Below are 21,553 nucleotides of genomic sequence, written 5' to 3'. Positions count from 1 at the left end.
GCCCTCCTGGCTCTCAGGCTTTTGGACTCAGACGGGGACTTGTGCCGGCCACCCTCACTTTCAGGTCCTTGCACTGAACTAAGCCCCAGCGTTCCCCAGGCTCCAGCCGGGAGGTAGCAGACCATGGGACTCCTTGGTCTCATAATCACGTGAACAGATTTCTACAATAAGTCTCCTCTTCTGTGTCTCTCTCTGGCCTCTTGGTTCTGTTTACCTGAAGGAGCCGGACTCACACAGATGTTGGTCCTGAGCGTGGCTCTAGAGGATTTTCAGCATGAGTTGTCTGAACCGGTTCTGGGGTTTCTGGAATCCACTCTCTCACCTGATTAGATTGAAAGATGCTAAGAGTCTATTTCCCGTAGTCAAGTGAGTGCTGACTGTTCGTGGCGTGAAGTGTTGGTAGAGATGCGTGAACGTCTGCATCAGCTTCTCCTCGTCACCTCATCCTTGCAAGAACCAAGGAGCTCAGGGACCGTAAGTGATGCTTTCGGAGATTTTGGGAAAACCAAGGAATAGAACGGTGTTGGTTGGTGGCTGTGACTGTCCCTGGACAAACAGGTGAGAGAGAAGGATGGTCTCAGGGCTTCGGATTCACAGCTCCAGCCCACAAATGCCCCAAGAGCTTCGGGGTGGGCCCTGATGGAGCCCTCGTGTCCTGTGGCCCCAGAGCTGAAACTGCTGAAAATCAGACACACAGCGTCATCCCGACTGGATGGATCACACAACTGAACCTCCAGCCTTGCCGGCGGTGAAAGGGAGGGTACTGATTGGGGAAGAGGGGACCCTGTACGTTGGGATGGGGGTACAGGAAGACCCGCATGAGGCGGCGGGGCAGGGCCTGAGGCTCCACCAGGCAGGAAAGCTGGCCTGTCACACGGTGTGCGGTGTGCGTCGGGCCGTGGGACCCATGGCCCTTGTGTGAGAGACTGTCTCTCTGCTCATCTCTGTGTGTCTCTGGATTTTGTTCTGCATGTCTCTCTCTCTCTCTCTCATTGTCTCTCTCTGTCTCTGTCTGTCTCTCTGCACGTCTGATTTTGGCCCGGAGTTCTCCGAGTTTCTGCCCCTCCCTCCCTTCCTCTCTGCTGATGTGATGGGAAATCCCTTTATCACATCACCCCTCTGCCCTGCCACGTGCCCAGGTTGGGGCCAGGCAGGTAAGGCCAGCTCTGCCCTTGTCCTCTGGGTGGACACCCCTGTCCTCCCTCTGCCGGTGGTGTTTGGACCCATCATCTGAGTGGGGGGTTGAAGCTTAGAGCTCTGGGCTTGGTCAGGAGGGGAGAAGGAGGCCTCAGCGTCACCTCTTGGGACCGTCGGCCCTGGGTCCCCCCAGCTGATGGCTGTCTCCGCAGGGCTCAGCCCAGCACTCCGGCTTCCTGAGACGTGAGCAAAATGCTCGTGGGAACCCAAGGCTGCCCCGACTCCAGACATTTCATCAACATCCTGATCTGGTCCCCTCTAGGGATAACAGGCAATTTGTAGCACGAGTCTGCAATTTTTCATCAAATCATTTTTGAAGACAGAGGTTGAAACCCCAGAGGCAGCTCCCAGGGAGGAGGGCCAGGTGGGGTGAAGTTCCTGCTACATCGTTCTTAACTGTCTAAAAGTTCCCGCGAATCTTCTGTTCTCCTCTATGCTCTCTCCTCATTGATGTGGTTAAAGTATAATTTTTTTTAAAGGGAAGAACACTATTTTCATATATAAATATAAATAAGCCTGTGTCAAAGATTTTATGGTAGTCAGTAAGTAATGGGAAAACCAGTCAGGACGTAAAAACCAGTTCAAAGGAGAATCCAAAGGACAGCCGATCAGGACGCCGACGTGAATGTCCTTAGTGAAGACACAGGCTGGCTTCTTGTGGGGCAGGAGGGGTGTCATCGCCACCACCACCAGGCCAAGGCATCTGCATTTCTGAGGACCAATCTACCCTACATCAATTTTCTATATTTTACGGGGCTGGAAAATAGCTCAAAGGCAATGAAAGTCACAGACACCCCATAGAATCTGATAATCCAGGTTGGTGGCTAGGAATCTAGTTTTCCACAGAAAAGATACCCGCTTAAGTCTTCTATGATTTTTTTCCCTTAACAGTTTTTGCATTAAAATATTTTGTTTCTTTTGCCTCCGATCCCTGCGAAACTTTCCTGAAATGTTCCCTTTTATTCTTGGGGCCTCCTGGACAGGCTGTCATCAGCCTCTGATCCTACAATTTAGAAGCCAGGACTGGCCACCTTGGGCAGGATGGAGGCATCCTGAGGTGTCCAGCCCCATCCCCCAGTCATTTCCTGTCCTGTCCCCCCTCCCCCCATCTCATTTCCCCCCTCCTCTTCCTTTAGTTTATGTTTTTAAAAGAACTGTGTTAAAATACACACTTCCTAAAAGTTACCATTTTGACTATTGTTAAGTTCAGTGGCATTAAGCACATTCACTGCTGTGCAACCATCACCCCCCTTGGTCTCCAGAACTTTTTCATCCTGTAAAACTGATGCTCGGGCTTCCCTGGTGGCGCAGTGGTTGAGAGTCCGCCTGCCGTTGCAGGGGACACGGGTTCGTGCCCCGGTCTGGGAGGATCCCACATGCCGCGGAGCAGCTGGGCCCGTGAGCCATGGCCGCTGAGCCTGCGCGTCCGGAGCCTGTGCTCCGCAACGGGAGAGGCCACGACAGTGAGAGGCCCACGTACCACAAAAAAAAAACTAAAAAAACTGATGCTCCGTCTCCATTAAAGAGTAGCCCCCTCCTTCCCCAGGCCCCAGTCCCTGGCACCCACCATCCCACTCCTTGTCTCTACGAATTTGACTTAGGTAAGTACCTCACACGAGTGGAGTCTCCACTGTTTGCCCTTCTGCATGTGGCTTATTTCACGCAGAGTAATGATTTTTCTTCTCATTTCTGCTCGGCTGAAACGTTCTGCGTTCATACTGGGAGCCTTCGAGGGAACATGGCAAGTGTGAAGATACGTCTAAAAAGAGGCGGCGTGGCCAGGCCACTCTCATTAGTGCACGTGCAGTGGGAGTCTAGGGAACCACAGTCCTCTGCTTTAAATACTCATCTCCCTCTGAGCCAAAGACCTGGGAGGGGCTGGGGGTCACCCCACTCAGAGTAAATCCCATGGGTGCAAGAGGAACGTGCCCTCTTTTAGCAAAGTGAGGTGCTTTCCCAAAGAAGGGAGGGGGCTGCTGGGTGGCCACAGCTCCAGCAAGTGCCCCGCAAGGACAGGGGGTGCTGGGTAACGTTGGAGGAGCTGGGGACAGAGGCAGGGACCCAGTGGGACAGTCCCCACGTGGGGAAGACTCCAGGACTGGGGGAGAGGGGTTTCCACGTAACTCCTTCCAGAGGTGTTACTAAAGAGTAGGAATATTTATTTTTAAGTACTTTTATGACTTTCTTTCAAACAATGTGGCTCTGAGCACACAGCAGGCTTTAGGGGACCCTAACGCTTACCTGGATTCTATTAATTTTAGCGGAACCCGTGCGTGAGGGCCTGTGCCCTCTGGTTCACGGTGTGTGGCATCTCAGTGCACATTTGTTGACTTACTGTGGAATGCTGAGCCAGTGGTTCCAGTGCGACGTGATTCAAGGAGTCTGGGAAAGTGAGAAGGTCTGGCTCTGAGTCAGAGCCTTTGAGCTGAGCCCAGAGTGGAGTCCTGGGTGCCTGTGGCCTTGCCCACAGGAGGGCCATGCTGGTGGCCACTGTCCAGACCGACGGACCTGGCTGAGCCTCCGTAATGGGTCCCTGATGCCCAGGACAGCTCAACGTCCCGGATGTCCGGAAGATCCAGTCAGCCCAGGATGGTTCCCTCTGTCCCAGCCAGAGTCCCAGGCAGGAGAGGCCCAGAGATCCCACCTCTGAGTGCTGGTGGCCTCGGAGGTGGCTGCGGTTCCTGGGGTCCAGGGCCCATGTGACCCCATGAGCAGAGAAAGGGGCCCCCACCGTCTCCTCCCTGCACCGGCCACTTCCCTGGGACTCCGGTGGCCTCTGTAGGTTGTTCCTCAGAAAACCTGCAAAGATGCAGACAGAAAACCATGGGTTAGTGACTTAGATAAAAATGTATTTGCTTCCCCCCTCTGAGAAAAGGCCAGCCAGGGCAGCAGGGCGTCCACAGGTCATGTGGTTTGCCTGCTGTGCACATTCCTTCCACGGGTTTTAGTGAAAGAACGGATTTGATGCAGGTGTAGAGTGAGGCTGCTGGACCTGCCACAGTGAAATAAAGGAAGCCCCCTCCCTCCCGGGCCCAGCAACATCCTCGTCAGAGCCTGTGTCTCCGCCCGGCTCCTACACCTGCCTCTGGCCCACTCCATGCAGTGACCTGGCCCCTGCCGCCCCCAGCAGCCAGTGTCCTGCCTGAAATGCCCTCGAGGTAAATACATGATGTGGCTCCTGGATCCTGAGTGGTACCCAAGCAGCGCCCCTCACGTGCCTGGCATGTGGGGAAGGCACCCGGGGCAAGTGGTGGCTCTTGTTATCAGTGTGCCAACAGCCCACTGCTGGGTCGGGAGGCCACGGAGAGGATGACACACAGAGGGACAGCGGGGACATTTGGACACAGGACACGGAACTCAGAGTGGCAGGGGGGAGGGAGGAGGGAGGAGCAACACAAGGAGGAGAAGAAAGACAATAACATTCGTAGAAATGGGAGAAACAACAACAAAGTAGCAGAAGGTGTTTTTCTTTTTATGGTGGGGACGCTGTGAATCACCACCCTGTCAGGTTGCCCTCTAGTGGCCATTGCGAGGATTGCATCCAAAAGTCTCACGTTTTCCCCAAAGAAATTCACTTGTGACCTGCGGATCCTGGAACGTAAATTTCAGGGGCGCAATACATACATACATACATACATATATATATATATATATATATATATATTGGCCGTACGCGTATACATACATACACACACACACACACACACACACACATATATATATTTTTTTTTTTTTTTTTTTTTGGCCGTACGCGGGCCTCTCACTGTTGTGGCCTCTCCCATTGCGGAGCACAGGCTCTGGACTCGCAGGCTCAGCGGCCATGGCTCACAGGCCTAGCCGCTCTGCAGCATGTGGGATCCTCCCGGACCGGGTCATGAACCCGTGTCCCGTGCATCGGCAGGCAGACTCTCAACCACTGCGCCACCAGGGAAGCCCCAAATATATTTTTTAAATCACTTTATCTTACAAGTTTTATTTTAATTTTTTAATATTAATTCAAAATATAACCACGTTTGTTTTAATATAAGGCCCTGTTTTGTTTTGTTTGAATAAAACTCTCCATGTGGTCCTTGAGGGCCCCTTTGGGTGTACACCCTGCCATCTGACCAGGAGGGTCTTAGAGGTAAATTCCTGGCCCTTCTGCCATCGGTGGAGAGGCTTCATCATGTATGGTTGCCAGATGAAATACTCGGTAAAATTTGAACTTCATATAATAAAGGAATGATTTTTCAGTATAAGTATGTCCCCGACATTGCCTGGGAGAGGCCTGGAGATAAAGCATGTCAGGTCCTCTAGGACCACCATCTGCCCCTGACTCAGAGGTGAGCTGGTCCAATGGGCCTTGAACCCCTGTATGAACGCGCTTTGCTCACAGAGTCTGTCATTTTGAGCCAGAACTTTGTCAAGGTTATTAGGAGAACTGGACTCACGAGAATGATCAGGCCTCCCTGGGGGATGGACCCCAACCTGGAGCCCCAAATTCAGCAGGTGCGCAGCTGATAACCACCTGCCCAGGTGAGGATCTTCTGTCAGTTTCCATCTTCCCTGAAGAATCGATGTGTACGCAGCAAGGGGTATTGCCAATGACACAGACGCCACCTGGTTCTGCCAGCAGATCATCAAGGTCTATTTTGTTGTCCATCACCACCTGGCCATCTGGTCCACTGAGTCTTGCTGGCTTTGGGGAGAGTCTGAGTCGTTGTGTACTGGCCAGGCCGATACAACAGGAGTGAGGACAAGAGACTTAATTCTCAGCCAACAAATCTGCATGAAGTCCACAGCTGTGCGGAATTTTATCGGGGGGCTCTTTCACCAGGCGCAGCCCAGGATTCTGTAGGGGGAGGCGAGTGCCCACAGCCTGTCCCACTCCACAGAGCTCTCCAGGCTGAGACACTGTTTGCCACTTCCCTGCGGACCCATTGCCCCTGTGGTTTCACATAAACCTTTTGGCCCAATTGTCCAATTCCACGAGGGAAGTGGCATCCTGAATGCAACTGACAATCCCTTAATATCACCCAGCGTGTTGAGCTTGGTGATGTCATTTTGTCAGTGACTCAGGGCAGGGCTGCACCACCTGTTTCTCTAGAGCCCAGAAAAACCGCCAAGTCAATAATGAGTTACCCATCTGGGGAATGGGCTGTCACTGACCATTTTAGTGAGGACACCTGGCCCTGAGGGTGGATCCAGCCTGGGATGACCCCTTGTCAGTTTCCATGTCCTGGAGGCCTTTTAGATCAGCCAAACGGGGCTGTTAAATGGTGACAGATGGTCTGTAACATTCCTGTCTGCAGCAAGCCCTGAGTTAACAATCCCCCATCCGCCTGGAGGGCAGCCCAGCTTGCGATGAACAGCTCACTGGGCTTGGGTAACTTAGGAGATTGGGTGGGAGTGGACACGCCCCACTGTTACGACTTGAATTCTTTGCTGAGGGTCAGACCCCCCCCCCCAGATGACAGTGACATTCTGAGCCACAAGCAGCCAAAACGCCAGGGCCCACAATGCACTCTGCTGTGGGACCACCATTGCCAGCACCCCCACAGGCGTATCAGCACCCGTGTGTCATAGATCATCACATTCACCCCCAAATCCCCAACGTCATCCGTTTAATCCCACCCTAATGGGGACCTGGAAATATGGTCATGTGGGAACCAGCACCCAAGAGCCCCAGAAGAATCTGAATTCCCCCCATCCTGCCCTTTATCCTGATAGGAGTAGAGGGTCCCTGGTCCCAGTGGGTCCTGGAGACCTCGGTCCATCCCTGACTGTGTCAAATGCCTGAATCATTTGGGTCTGCAATGTCCCTTCACCAAACAGACGCACCAACCAGGCTGCCTGGGGCTCCCCCGCTTCTGCCCACGTCTGCCCTTCACTCTGTACTTCATCCCTAGAGAAGGATCTCATTTCGGCAGCCCCACCAGCGGTTCTGTGCAGAGTGAGGTCAGCAAGTGACCGACCTGGTGGAGCCCCTCACAGGCCCCTACTTCCCTCTGACATCGTCCGCGACCCCTGGGACACCACGGGAACACCCGTGGCGGAGGGCACCTGAGCAGCCCGTCACCCTCCACCCCCAGAGCCGGCTTTGCCCTGTGGCAGTGGGCTGAGGAGCTTCGTGTTCCCACCAAGCCACGGGGTGCCTGTTGGCGACCTTGCTTACTGCACCAGTGTCCAGAAAGTGGCCTCTGTCGTCTGTCACCGGGAGCAGAAGTCTGAATGACTCTGCCCTCGGCCTTGTGGTACCCGAGACACCGAGAAAAACACACCACAGTAAAGCACTGGATGGAGCCACGCAGAGGAGAGACACAGCAAGATCAGCCTCAGCAGTGGGCAAGGCCCCACGTGGAAGCCGACCCAGGGCCACTGGCCTGACGCACCCCTCCCGCGCTCATCAGAAGGGCCCCGTCCCCTCCCATCAGGGGACAGAGAGACAGTGGGGTTGGCCGGGTGCCGTGTGACACAGAGCAGAGATGACACACAGAGTCTGACCTGGGGAGAGAGAATGCCCGCACGAGGGGCCGGGCCCACACAGGCTGCGTGCGAGGTGGGGATGTGCTCCAGGCCCGAGGCCCCTCCACTGGTGGCCGAGTGGGGTCGAAAGACGACACACATGAGACTGCCTCTCCCAACAATCCCCTTACGATCTGGCAATCCCGCTTCTGGGTATAAACCCTAAAGGATTGTAAACAGGATCTCGAAGAGCTATTTGCACACCTGTGTTCACTGCAGTGCTGTTCACGATACAGGAAACATGGAAACACTTAAACATCTGTTGGTGGATGGCTGGTACGCACCGTGCGGTGTAGACATCGGTGGAACGGTATTCAGTCTAAAGCAGAAGGAAACACTTGCTGTGCTACGTACAACAGGGATGAGCCGTGAGGACATCGTGCTGAGTGAAATGAGCCCGACATGAAACACAGACACGGTGAGAGCCCGCTCTGTGAGGATCTACGGTCATCAAAGTCTTAGCAAGTTCGACGGTGGGCCAGGGGAGGAGGACTTGCTCCATGGGTAGAGTTTCAGTCTTTCAAGGTGAGAAAGTTCCAGAGATCAGCTGCACAGCGATATACATAGAGACAACACCACTGCACTGCACACATAAACATGGTCTGGATGGTTTTGTGTTATGTGTTTTTATCACAATAAAACAAGGAACAAGAACCTCAACTTGGGCTTCCCTGGTGGCGCAGTGGTTGAGAGTCCGCCTGCCAATGCAGGGGACGCAGGTTCATGCCCCGGTCCGGGAAGATCCCACGTGCCGTGGAGCGGCTGGGCCCGTGAGCCATGGCCGCTGAGCCTGCGCGTCCGGAGCCTGTGCTCCGCGACGGGAGAGGCCACAGCAGTGAGAGGCCCACGTACCGCAAAAAAAAAAAAAGAACCTCTACTTATTTGTCCTAAAACTACTGCTTTCAGACCCCCGGGTAGCACTCGTTACTTCTGTGTACCATGGCCTCCTGGGCTGTGCACGTCCCAATTCACAGAACCTTCGACTATGTTAGGCTACGTGGCAAAGGGCAATCAAGTGTGCAATGAGTTAGGTTGGCAGATGAGCCGACTTCAAATGGGGAGACTGTCATGGATTATGGGGGTGAGGCCAGCCAGGCCAGCCAGCACAAGGAGCCTTCAGATTGGAAGAAGGAGGCCAGAGGAGGTCAGAGGGACCTGTCCTGTGCCATGAGCTGAATTTTCTCCACCCCCCACCCCGAATATTCATTGAAGCCCTAACTCCTGTGACTGTGTCAGGATATAGGGACTTCAGGGGGTAATTAGATTAAATGAGGTCAGAGGGGCAGGGTCCCCAATCTGTGGCTTTGTGAGAAGAGGCAGAGAGGGAGATCTCAGCCTCTGCCCCACGTGAGGACCGTGGGAAGGGAAACACAGCTGGCCAGGAAGAGAGGCCTCCCCAGAAACCAACCCTGGCGGCACCTCGATCTTGGATTCCAGCCTCCAGAACTGTGAGAAAAGAAACGTCCGTGGTTTAAGCCCCCAGCCTATGGCTCTGTGTTGTTTCAGTCTGAGCTGACGGAGACAGCCCGCTTGCTGGCTTTGACAATGGAGGAAAAGGTCAGGAACCAAGGAATATAGGTGGATGCCAGCAGCTGGAAAAGATTCTCCCCCCAGAACCCCAGGAAGGAGCAGAGCCCCGCCCACACCTGGACTCCAGCCCCGCGAGACCCACGTCGGGCCTGTATGCAATACAGCTGCAAGATGAGAGATCTGTGGTGTTGTGAGTCACTAACTTTGAGGCAGCAGTAGGAAACTCAGACACATATCAGTATCAAATAAATACATATATCACGAGTCTGGACTTTTCCTAACCCTAAGTTCCATGGTTTCATAGATTCTATCACATTCTCTTAACCTTTCCAGAGCTTTGCAGACTAACGAGTCCAGTTGTTTTTAAAGTCTTTTATAACAGCCCCTTGTTGTTTTAGATCTCTTTCCCCAGGTCTTCTTTCTCTTCCTCTGCCCCCGGACATAGATGACGAACACTGTTGCAGAACTGAGGATTCAGCTATATCATGCTTTGGGATGAGGTCATCATGGTTTTGGCTTTGTTTCCCAAATTGACTCCGTTATGGTGCTTACCCAGATGTTGTTAGCTGTGTTGGCTGTGGCGGATGAAGCCAATGTCTGTGGCAACACGGTGCGATGGCTCTTTATAGTGTGTGTAACTGATTTCTCACAGCTATCCTTGTAGAGCCTGGGTTGTGTATTCCCTAAATGTAACAGGCGCATCTGCCATCTTTTAATTGGTTCACAGTGCCTGGAGGAATTTGCATGCATTTTGCCACCTGGAGGAACTTTACATCACCTGTGAGGCTGAACATTTACCAGCACACTCTCTGCTTGAACACACTGCTATATGATTTTTAGTAGACACCAGCCCTTCCGCTCAATACTTAATCATGTTTCGTCCAAGACAAAGTCAGTTCACGTCCATAGAGTTGTCTGGCCCTAATCTAGTCCCAGATATGACTTCTCCTTTCTCTAGCTCCTCATAGGTACCCTGCTCCATGGCCACCACTGGTAACTTACTAATATTCTCCCTATGTGTTTTACATATTTTGAATCTATGTTATTAGGTGCATATGCATTTACATTGTCGCACCTTCCTGGTGCACGGATCCTTTCATTATAGTGACATGACTCTATCTCTAGTAATGTGTCATAAGTTAAAGTTTACTCTGTCTGATAACTAGTACCAGTATAGATAAGCCAACTTTCTTTTGGTTAGTATTTACATTCATCTTTTTCCAAGAGTTCACTTCACACTTTCTCTGCCCTTAGGTTTAAGTAGTTTATCTTGAAAGCAGCAACAAGTTTGTTTTTTTCTTCCAGTCTGGCAATCTTTGTCTTTTAATTGGATTATTGAATACATTGTTGTCAAATAAAATTGATAATATCTTTGGACTTACTTTTTATCCTCTTACTATTGGTTTTCTTTTGGTCCTACATTGATTATCTTCACTTATCCCCTTCATTCTCGCCTTTAAAAATTAATCAAGTGTGTGATATATTCCATTTTATCCCGCTAAGAGCTTGGTGGTTCTAAATTATTTTACTATCATTTCAAGCTAAAGTAAATGGTCCTTGTGGAACAAATTATAAATCCAGCTTTGAAGTCTAGAAGGCATTCAATCAAGAAGGTGTTCATTCTGAAGCATCTTTTGGGGGCCAAGTGAGGACAGGCAGTGGCAATTAGGGTGGATTTTCTGGTCTGTGGTTTGAATGAGTCTCGTGGTGGCACTGGTTGTTCTCATGAACTTTTGAGTGGCCCGCACAGCAGCAGGTATGAGGACTGTCCACACATTTGATCTGTTGTGGTGACTTCTCTGAAGTTTATATTAAGTCATTTGGCTTGTAGGGCTTTGGGGAAAACAGGTTTAGATTTTAGTGATTCCATGTCAGCAGGATGAGAGAAAAACTGAAAACCTTATAAGGTATCCGAAGAGTAAACATCACTCAAGGACTTTACCTCCTCTTCCGGGGAGGGGCTTAGGGCATTGCCGGTGGAGGACGCCTAACGTAGATGGTTGTCTTGAGCGGGTACAGAGTTTTGTGACTGTCATAAAAAAGAATTCCCAAAGTCCATCACTGGGGTGGGGTCAAAGGGCATATGGTAATTGTTATTTTTCATGCTTCTTAGCAAAAGTGCCATCCCCTGCGATCCAAGGACATGATCTTGTCCTTGATATTTACCAGTGACTCTGGTAGGAAGGAAACAAGAGGGGTAAGAGGAGGGGAGAGAGCCTGGAGCACCAGCTGGAGGCCAACGGTAAGCTCTGCTCGGGCTACTAACACTCATGACCTTGGGAATAAACTTGCTGAAACTCAGTGCCCACCTCTGTAAAACGGTGGCAGCAAAGCCCATCTCGTTAGGTTGTCCCGCGGGTGTGATGGGATGTGCAGAATCACCTGGCCCAGCGTCTGGCCCACGGCGGCAAAGCCCTTGACACACAGGAGGTTTCCCTTCTCATATTCTGGTTTTCACGTCACTTTATAGCCCATCTTATTCCAAAGATGGCTTAATATGGATCATATAGACACAGAAGCTGCAGCAACAAAATAGGCATTTGGAGTAGATAGATCAGGCAGAAAAGACGAAGAGGGAGGAAAGGGCAGGGCTGGGAAATGGGGCCCAGGCTCAGGTGGGCGCACGCCTGCTCTCTCGCTCAATTCATCCTTTCAAGCTAGCATCTGTGAGCTCGGGGCCCTGAGCTCAGGCATGAGTAAGGCCCTTGGATAAAAATCATACATTTCCCTAGGATAGCCATGGTACTCAGAGTTTTAGGGAGGAATGGATTACTTGGATATTAAAACAAAAGCTGAGATTTGAGTAGAAGGCAGAATTCAAATGAGTTACGGTTCTTAAGAGTTTATAGGGGGCACCATAATTAAGCAAGGGGCTGCATCGTTAATATCTGATGCCATGGCCACTTCCCCATCAGAGCCCTTATCTGCCTTGTGCAAGAACTTTGGATGTGGGCACATCACCTACTCCATCCTCCCTAAATTGACTGGTCACCCCAGGAGGCAAGGACGCTCTCAAAGTCTTTGAGTCCCGGGGATACGGGCTGACCCGAAGAGGCTCCCACTGGCCTCAGTGAGACAGATGACCACCCAGAAGAATAATGGGGGCAGTGGCTGAATACATCAAGTCTATAAAATGCCATGAGTTTACGAGGGGAAGAAAAACCTCTCAAATAGCTAGGACATCAACTCTGTATTATGAAAATAGATTAAGGAAAAAAATGAAGCATTTATCATCCTGTTCCTATAAAAACCGTATTCCAGAATAACCAAGTAGTTGATGAGGAAAGAGTTCTCCGTGTTCTTATAAATAGAATTCCAGCTTAAAAATGCCAAGGGAATGATGTGATTAGAATATCGTCGTTTTGCAATTTCTAGTGAAGCGATGGAGCTAGGCATAGTCAGAAGCCCCTGCTCACACCATCCGGTGAAACGTGGACGGGCAAATTTTATGATGAAAGGACCCGATTCCACTGACCAAGTGGGACAGCCCAAAGGAGACACCCTGATATTCTCTGCCTCTGGATGGGAGGTAGTGGGATTCACGCCTGCCTCACCCAGAGGTCTTTCCCAAAGACTCAGACCTGAGACTGACGGAGCATCTCAGTCTAACGACCAGTTCCCAGGAATGCAGGGTGCTAGGGCAGTTAAACCAGACCTGGGGCTCCTATAGCAGGACAAATATGCAGTTTCTTCAAAAGATAAATGCCATACCCACCCCCCAAATAACAACGAAACTTGCGAACAAAAATGAGGAAAGCAAAAAACTCCGTAAGTGGAAAGACACGTTCGAGACATTTTATCCAACACAAATGTGCTGACCTTGTTTGGATGTGAGTTTGAACAAAGCAACTGCAAAGAGGCATTCTGAGATAATCAAGAAGTAATAAAAGCGGAACTGGCTTATATAGTATCAAGGGATTGGTGGTATTTTGTTAGGGGTGACGATGAGATGGTGGCTATGTCGAAGGATTTAATGAGTCCTTTTCTGGAAAAGACACATATTGGATTATTTTCAGGTGAATCCAGACGTGTTTGGGATTTGCTTTAAGACACTTTAAGAAAACAGGGTTATAGGTAGGATGGATGTATCAAAATTGGCCAAATATTAGACACTATTGGGACTTAGGGCACCTGGAGGTTCATTTTCCTATTGTCCTTACTCCTGTGGGGCTTCAGCTTTTCCAGAACAAACAGGAATATTTATACTCCAGTGCTTTTCTCAGGGAAGCCTCAGGAATCCTGAATATGATGACGCTTCCCTCTAGTGGTGGCTGGGAAGACTGAAGCCGAGATTCTGCAAACGTGCATCTGAATCTCGCATAAGCAATATGCCAGGTGCACGGCAGAGGGTGCCAGGTGGGCCAGGGAAGAGGGGATGGTTTTGCTGAATCTTTCAGTCACTGAACTTTCCATATTAATTGTTACGTAGTGATTCCAAATTAATTGCCTGTATAGGGACGTTTGGTTAAAAAAATTAAAATGCAATTTAAATTTTTCAAATGCTCAAGGTAAACGATGCACAGGGTTTGGACCCCGACTTCACATAACCCCCAAACCCGGCCAAGGACACTGTGGTTGGTGAGCGACCCCTGCACTGACAGCCACGAGCTCAGAGTCCACGTGTGCCACCCCGGGACCTGGTGGGTGACCCGAGCCTTACCCAGGACCACTTCATGGCCAGACCCTTGTTTGTACTCACTGTTCCCCACCCCTGTCCCTCTGCTCTCATTTATGTGACACTCTGAGCCCCTGTAGCCGTCTGTGGGAAGGAAGGAGCGTGAACCAACACCTAGCAATGGGAGTGTGATTATAAGTTAGCTTCCACTTGCTTAAGACCCTGTGTGATGTCACAGCCACATGGAAGGTGGAGGCCCCTTGTCCACTTGTGAGGGGACACAGGTGCTCGGAGAGGCCACAGGGCAACAGAGCTCATGAGCCACACTAAGATCTAGGCAAAGTCTTTCCTGGGGTCCCCCCTCCTGGGTGTCAAGGGACCAGCACAACCTGCTCGTCCTCCATCCCAGCCCCAGGGAGTGGCTGCCCGCAGCCCGAGGGGTGAGCTGCCCCCAGGCCCCCGGGGAGGGCCCTTATGATGCTCTAGTGTCCCAAGGGCCACGAAGGCAGAGAGGAGAGTGACAGGAGCATCGTCATCACACATGGAGAAGCAGGATTTCTCTAGAGCACTTACGTCGCTTTTACCCGATGGTAAAATTGGGTCACTCAGTCGTTCTCAGATTCACATTTGCAGACCCGACGAAGACACAGGGGAACGTTTGGGGTGAAAAAAAATGTGAGCTGCTTACAAGAGAAATTTTTCATATTGCTAGGGGGTTATTTTTGCGATGAAAAGCGTGAAAAAAGAGAGCAGCAAAGCCAGTTTTAGCAGCCTAGTGAGAAAACCCCACCGTTGCAGCGCGAACGCGCTATTGAACGAGACCTGCATATTTCAGAATTTTATACTCTTAAATGGATTTTTTCTCTGTTTTTTTTTTTGCGGTATGCGGGCCTCTCACTGTTGCGGCCTCTCCCGTTGCGGAGCACAGGCTCCGGACGCGCAGGCTCAGCGGTCATGGCTCACGGGCACAGCCGCTCCGCGGCATGTGGGATCTTCCCGGACCGGGGCACGAACCCGCGTCCCCTGCATCGGCAGGCGGACTCCCAACCACTGCGCCACCAGGGAAGCCCTTAACTGGATGTTCTTCAACCTCATGTCCTCAAGCATGGTCTCAGGGACTTTGAGAATTTGTTTCCTTTAAAATGAACTTGGCTCAGGCTAGAAAAACACAGCAGGGCTCCCTGCTAGAAAACACATTCTATTTCTCAGTTTTTCTCTAAAACTGCCGTTTTCAAACACTTTGGTCTTGTGACCCCTTTGCACTCTTAAAAAATGTTGAGGATCCCAAAGAGCTTTTGTTTATGCAGAATAACTAGAGAAATGGATAGATTTACTGTATTTAATATAAAAACTTATGATTTAAAAATGTTTATGTATTAATAAAAAAAATACTAATAGACCTAATACATTGCTGGTGAGAAGGTAAATGGTGCGGCCACTTTGGAAAACAGCCTGGTAGGACCTTATATAGTTAAACATACACTGATCACAGACCCGGCAATTCCACTTTTGGGTGTTTATCCAAGAGCAATGAAAACACACATACACACAAAATTGTGGGTGTATTATTCACACATTATTCATAATAGCCCCAAATGGAAAGAAATCCAAATCTCCAGCAACTGGCGCGAATAGGTAACCGAACTGTGGCGCATCCCAGCCAACTCAGCAGTAAAAATGAACAAAAGATTGACTCGTACACTCACATGAACGAATCTCCAAAACCGCATATATCAAATACATACAGAAGCCCTAAAGTCTGAGAATTCAAGCAAACCCTGAAGCTTAAGAAACAAGCTAAGGATATAGACAGAAAATTCACAGAACAAGAAATGCAAACGGTCCTTGATCCTATGAACAGGTACTCAGCCTGATTTATAATATGAGAAATACAAATTAAAATTACACCAAGACACAGTCACTTAACAAACTGAAAGAGCAGCTTGCAACGTGCTCTGTGGTTGATGCTGTGGAGAAACTGACACTCTCTAATGTCGCTGGTGGGAAGCCAATTCCTGGGAAAGGGGAGTGAGGCGACTTGCATGACAGTCCTGTGTGCGTTTACCACCTGACCTATTGATCTCACTTCTAGGACTGTCCCCAAAGACACACAGGAAAAAATATCAAAAGAGGAATGTAAAAGGGACAGGTAAATACATCCACGTAAACATATTAGCACAATGAAACAATGTAAATATAGCCAAAATCTAATAAACTGGGCGACTAGTGGTGGAGGGGACAATTAGGATGGAGAAGACAGAGATGACACTCAAGTTCTCTGGCTGTCATTTTTATATCATTTTGATCTGGGCACCATGTAAATGTTTTTGCATAATTAAAAAAGGATTACATTTAAAAAGGAAAACAATCTTTAAAATTTGAAAAGGATAAAATAGATAACCGACAAGGACCTCCTGAGTAGCACAGGGAACTCTACTCAATATTCTGTAAAAACCCAAATGGAAAAAGAATTTGAAAAAGAATAGATATATGTATATGTATAACCGAATCGCTTTGCTGTACACCTGAAACTAACACAACATTATAGATCAACTATAGTCCAATATAAAATTTTAAAATAAATAAATGACTAAATAAATAAACAAAAATACTTAACAACACAAAAATTTTTTTGGAAAGGAAACAAGCCTAAAATTCTATCAGACTGGTAGCATCACCACACGGAGAAAGTCATTGGCTCAACTGACTTTAAAACACACTTTTAGCTATATAGTCCTAATAGGATATATTCTGCGGAAAAACACTCAAAGAAATGTCAGCCTGGCTTCATTACCGGGATGGCTATTTTGAAACTATTACAGAGAGATTGTAAGATAAAGTACACAATTATGTTAATGTTATTGTCGTTGGCAGCCACGGTTTTCAGCCTTAGAGAAAAATTTTAAGTCAACGAAGCAACTCCCGAAAAAGAATAGATACATGTGTATATATAACTGATCACTTTGCTGTACACCTGCAACTACCACAACATTGTATCAACTATATTCCAATATATAAAAATAGAAGCAACTCCCTGTAATCTTGATGTTAAATTGAAAATATTGGTATAAACGCGTTTTCTTTATAAAATATTTTCTGTCTCCTAAAAAGATTTAGAAGACTACAACCCAGTAGTATTTAAAAATGAACACCCCTAGTATGCAGATTTTAGTCCCTAAACACTAACTCCATCTTGTTATTCTTAAAAACTGATACACAACTGGAAAGAACAGAGCAATTATCTCGACAATCTTGTATGGACTGGACTGTATGGCAGGGCCATCACATAGGTGATGAGGGATTCTTCTTGGGAGGAAAATGCTAGCTAATATAAATTCGGGGGAATGACACAGTTTTAAAAATCACTCTTTTGACCCTCTAATAGTAATGGGACAAGGTTATAGTTATCAAGGGGCACTGAAACCAGGAAGTGTGATGTCGGTGGGAACGAATCTACTGGCTCCATCTGGTGCTGATGTGGGAAACAATTCCATGCTCGTTCACCATCACAAAAGTGAGATAAAAAAAACACGTGCCCCGTGGCTCTGGGCCCACCTGTGCAAAGTGCTTGCCTCATACCCTGAAGCTGAATCTATTGATACTTCTGGATTAGATCCCTATCCATACAAACTACACAGCAAAAGTTTAAGTTACTGCACAAATCCAGAACGTGAGTCATTCCGATAACTAAATGACAGGTCTGCACTGGAGTGGGGTGGGATCTGCGCAGGGAGGGGATTATGCAGGGCTTAACACCCAATGACAGAGGTCATGGGACCACTTTAGAGTTTGCCTATCATAGCGATGGCTTGGAGATCTCCGTCTGACAGGAGGTGATGGGGATGCTGGTATGTGAGCTGCTTATTTGTACATTTTGGCCTGGGATAGTAGCTCTCAACTCAGGCTTTCAATTACAATCAACTGGGCTGGTTTTTTTAGAAAATGTAGATGGCTGGTTAACATCAGAACAATTAAATTAGAATAACTGAGCACCGATATATTTAAAAGATTCCACCTACCACATACCATACACATCTAATAGGCACTCAAGGTGGCACCATAGTTTCCTAGAGGAAAGAACCATTGCTCATCTCCTGGAGGCTGGAACAGAGCTTGGGTGGCCAGGGGGCGTAGGGCGCACGGTGGCACCCATGCTGGTGGAGTGGCTGAGCAGAAGAAAGAGTCGCCAGATGATGGAAACAACAAAATTCATGCAAGTTAACCAGGAACAGCTGTGCTGGACCAGTGGCCACCAAGCCTCCAGGGAGCAGAACCTGTGAGCAAGGTCACAGCAGGGCTCCTCCGATTTCCAATCCCCCCTCCCTTCAGTCCAGCTAAGGCGGACAGAGCAAACTCACCAGGAACCCTCAGAGGACCCATCAAGAGTGGGATGCAAGCATTAGCTTTCCAACAGTTGTTTTTATTTTGTTTTAAATTTTAAAAGACTCTCACATTGTACTCCCTACTATAGGGATGATCCTTTTAATACCAAAAGCGCTAGGTAGGTAAATAGACAGACAGATAGATAGATAGATAGACAGATTTTTCAATATTATTTTAAGAGCTTTGATGTAAAATGTGTGTCAGGTTTCTCTGGACTTGACTGAAGCCCAGAACACGGCCAAGTACAGGGCGCACACACGTGCCCCAGTTCCCAAGGCTGGAGCTGGAAGCCCTCGTGTGTCCCACCGCTGAGTGTACTCCCGGCCTCCTGGGGGGTGATCTGCGTTCCAGCCTCTCCGGGGGCCCATTTCACATCCTGACCTTCGTTCTCACTCCTTTTCCTCCCCTTCCTTACTCTCTCCAGATCTCCATGTGCTGCTCTAATTTACATACATTGTGGGCCTCTGAAGCCCTCGTTGAATAACGAGGGAGCCTGGAACATCACAACAAAGGTGATCTGATTAGACAGGAGCTTGAATCGCACCGGGGCTATTATTCGCCAGGACTGTGAGAGGTCTTTGCACCCTCGCGTTCAACCTCACACCAACGACATAAGCAGGACTCTGGTTTGATAGCGGACATGGAAGCCAGAAAGGATAATGAACTTACACGGATCACACGCCTGTGCGTTTGTGCTGTGACACTTCCGGTGGGGTCAGACAGAAGGGAGACAGCCAGGCAGTGGGGAGTGCTCATCTGGGAATGGTGAGGCTGCCCCCTAGGAGGGAAGACCGCCATTAATCGGTGATGTCTGACAAAGGCAAGAGACGGAGAAGGGCAGGGCAGGTGGACATGTCTGCAAATCTGGTCTGAGGGGATATACACTGTCCTATCCATGAGGGCCGGACAGCGCAAAGGTGTGGCCTGAAGCAAATAGTGAACCAACAACAGAAACAACAATAGCGCTGCCAAAGCGACAACATTGATCTGGGAGGGGGTACTTCTCCTACGCTTTTGTTTGCTTCTTCTGCTTTTATCTTCCTTGAATTTGTAGCCCAGTGTTTCCCAATGGCTGTCCGCAGACCCGTGGGCATGCAGAATGTGGAGATTCCACAAGGGATTTTTAAAAACTTATACTTTACCAGACAGAAAAATACCAGTCTGCCGCTGCAATGTAAAAGCGTAATTCAAAGGCTACTTGATAGTCTAAAATTTTAAGGTTTAAAATTAAAATTATGGTCAACCCTCTGTATCCGGGATCTATAGAGGGATTTATTCCAGGACCCCAGAAGATACCAAAATCCATGGATGCTCAAGAACCTTCTCTAAAATGGGCAAGTACTTGCATATAACCTAAGCTCATCCTCCCATGCACTTTAAATCATCTCTAGGGTACTTATGTGACCTAATACAATGTAAATGCTAGGTAAATAGTTGCAAATACTCTCTTAATGCAAGGTAAATAGTTGCAAGCCGGCAAATTCAAGTTCTGGTTTTTGGAACACCCTGGATTTTCTTCCGAATATTTTTGATCCGCAGTTGGTTGAATCCGAGGATGACGCACCCGTGGATACGGAGGACTGAGTGTACTTTGAGTCTCTGACATGTTTCCTGGAAGTCTTCCTAGGGGTCCAGGAGACTGCAGGGACCCCTGAGGGGGTCTGAGGAAACCACCCTGGGCATGGCCTTTTGAGGCCTCTTGCTTTCTCGTAAAAGGGCGTTTAAGTTTTGCTTAAAACTGCCTTAAGATGTGTGTTCTACCAAACACTACAACCGCATTTGCCTGAACATTGAAAGTGTCACTCCTGAATACATTTCTGTAAGAGAGCAGGGCAACACAGCGATGTCTAGGTTGAACCCCTCTGCATTTTTGGTGATTTGGGGCTCATTTTATAATCTTAGGGTTCTGTGGACAAAGTATGCCGCCTGCCATGTCAGTAAACAAAAGATGTTGCTGTCATCAAGCCCTCAGCCACTGCAGCCGCCCCCAACTGTGAACCCTGAGGGGATTCAGGATGAGAGAAGCAGGATACTGGCCCTAGATGGTTAAGGTGCACATCAAAGGAATGATTTCAGTGAGCCCAGACTCTTGCATCTTCCCATGCATAGAAAAGTGCTAAATTCATTAACTTGAGATGTCTGGTTTTCTTTAATTAACAGTAATCTTTTGATGTTCTGACTACCTGGCTTTTGTTGCAAAAACCCCTCTATATCCTGGCTCCTCTCTTACCTCTGTGGAGAAGTCCCTCAGAGCTAGCTGAGAGGCTGTTTCCCAGGTTTAAGGCCTCAGCAAGTTCGCCTAGTAAGATACAATTCTCAACTTTTAGGTTGTGCTTTTTTTTGACAGTGGCTTTTTTTTCTACAGCCTAAGTGTAACAGGGAAGAACAAACCTGACTCCACCTTGGATGGTTCCTTTACCTCTAACCTTAGTGCCCTGTTGCCTGAGGTAAGTCGTGCTGACTCTGCACCTTTTGTAAAACAATGTTGCCTATTGCCTGAAATATACAGGATAGCCCTTTCCCAAGGCTCTGCCTACCAGGGATGACCTTTAAAAAAATATAACACTTCTCATTTATATGGAGATAAAAAGTTGCAGAACAGAGAATAACATCTGTCTTGGAGGTTTATAGGAACTTCATCACCAGACCTAGGTGGACAGCTGCAAGAACAAAGGATTCCTGTACCAAGTAGTTTGAAAAACCCAGCCATACCCCCACCCCTTTTAGTATAAAAGAAGCCTAGATTCTAACTCAGGCAAGATGGTTCTTTGGGACACGAGTCCACCCTCTTCTCGGTCTGCCAGCTTTCTGAATAAAGTCACTATTCCTTGCCCCGACAACTTGTCTCTTAATGTATTTTGGCCTGTCATGTGGCGAACAGTACGAGCTCGGACTTGGTAAGATAAGCAGAAACGGATCTCCTCGGCACTGGCTAACTTTGAAGTGGCCTGGCTAACTGTAAAGACCAGCCAGGGTAGGAATGTTACCCAAATAATGGAGTTGAAAAGGAAAACAACAGTGATGATATTAACAATTAAAATGTAAACAGGAAAGAAATCGGTGAGGAAGATTAAGAGGTACAAACTCCCAGTTACAAAATAAATGAGTCACAAGTATGAAATGCACAGTGTGGGGAATATAGCCAATAATTATGTGATATCTTTCCATGGTGACAGATGGTAACTAGACTTATCGTGGTCATTTTGAAATGTATAGAAATATCAAATAATTATGTTGTGTAATAGGAACTAACATAGTGTTGTAGGTCAATTATACTTTAAAAACAAACAAACACACACACAGAGTCATAGAAAAAGAGATCAG

The sequence above is a fragment of the Delphinapterus leucas genome, chromosome 15 (assembly GCF_059928025.1).
Source record: "Delphinapterus leucas isolate spDelLeu-1000000601 "Yukka" chromosome 15, BTC_Dleu_Yukka2, whole genome shotgun sequence".
NCBI classification, from domain to species: domain Eukaryota; kingdom Metazoa; phylum Chordata; class Mammalia; order Artiodactyla; family Monodontidae; genus Delphinapterus; species Delphinapterus leucas.
The sequence above is the reverse complement of the archived record's forward strand: the minus strand, read 5'-3'. Positions refer to the sequence as shown.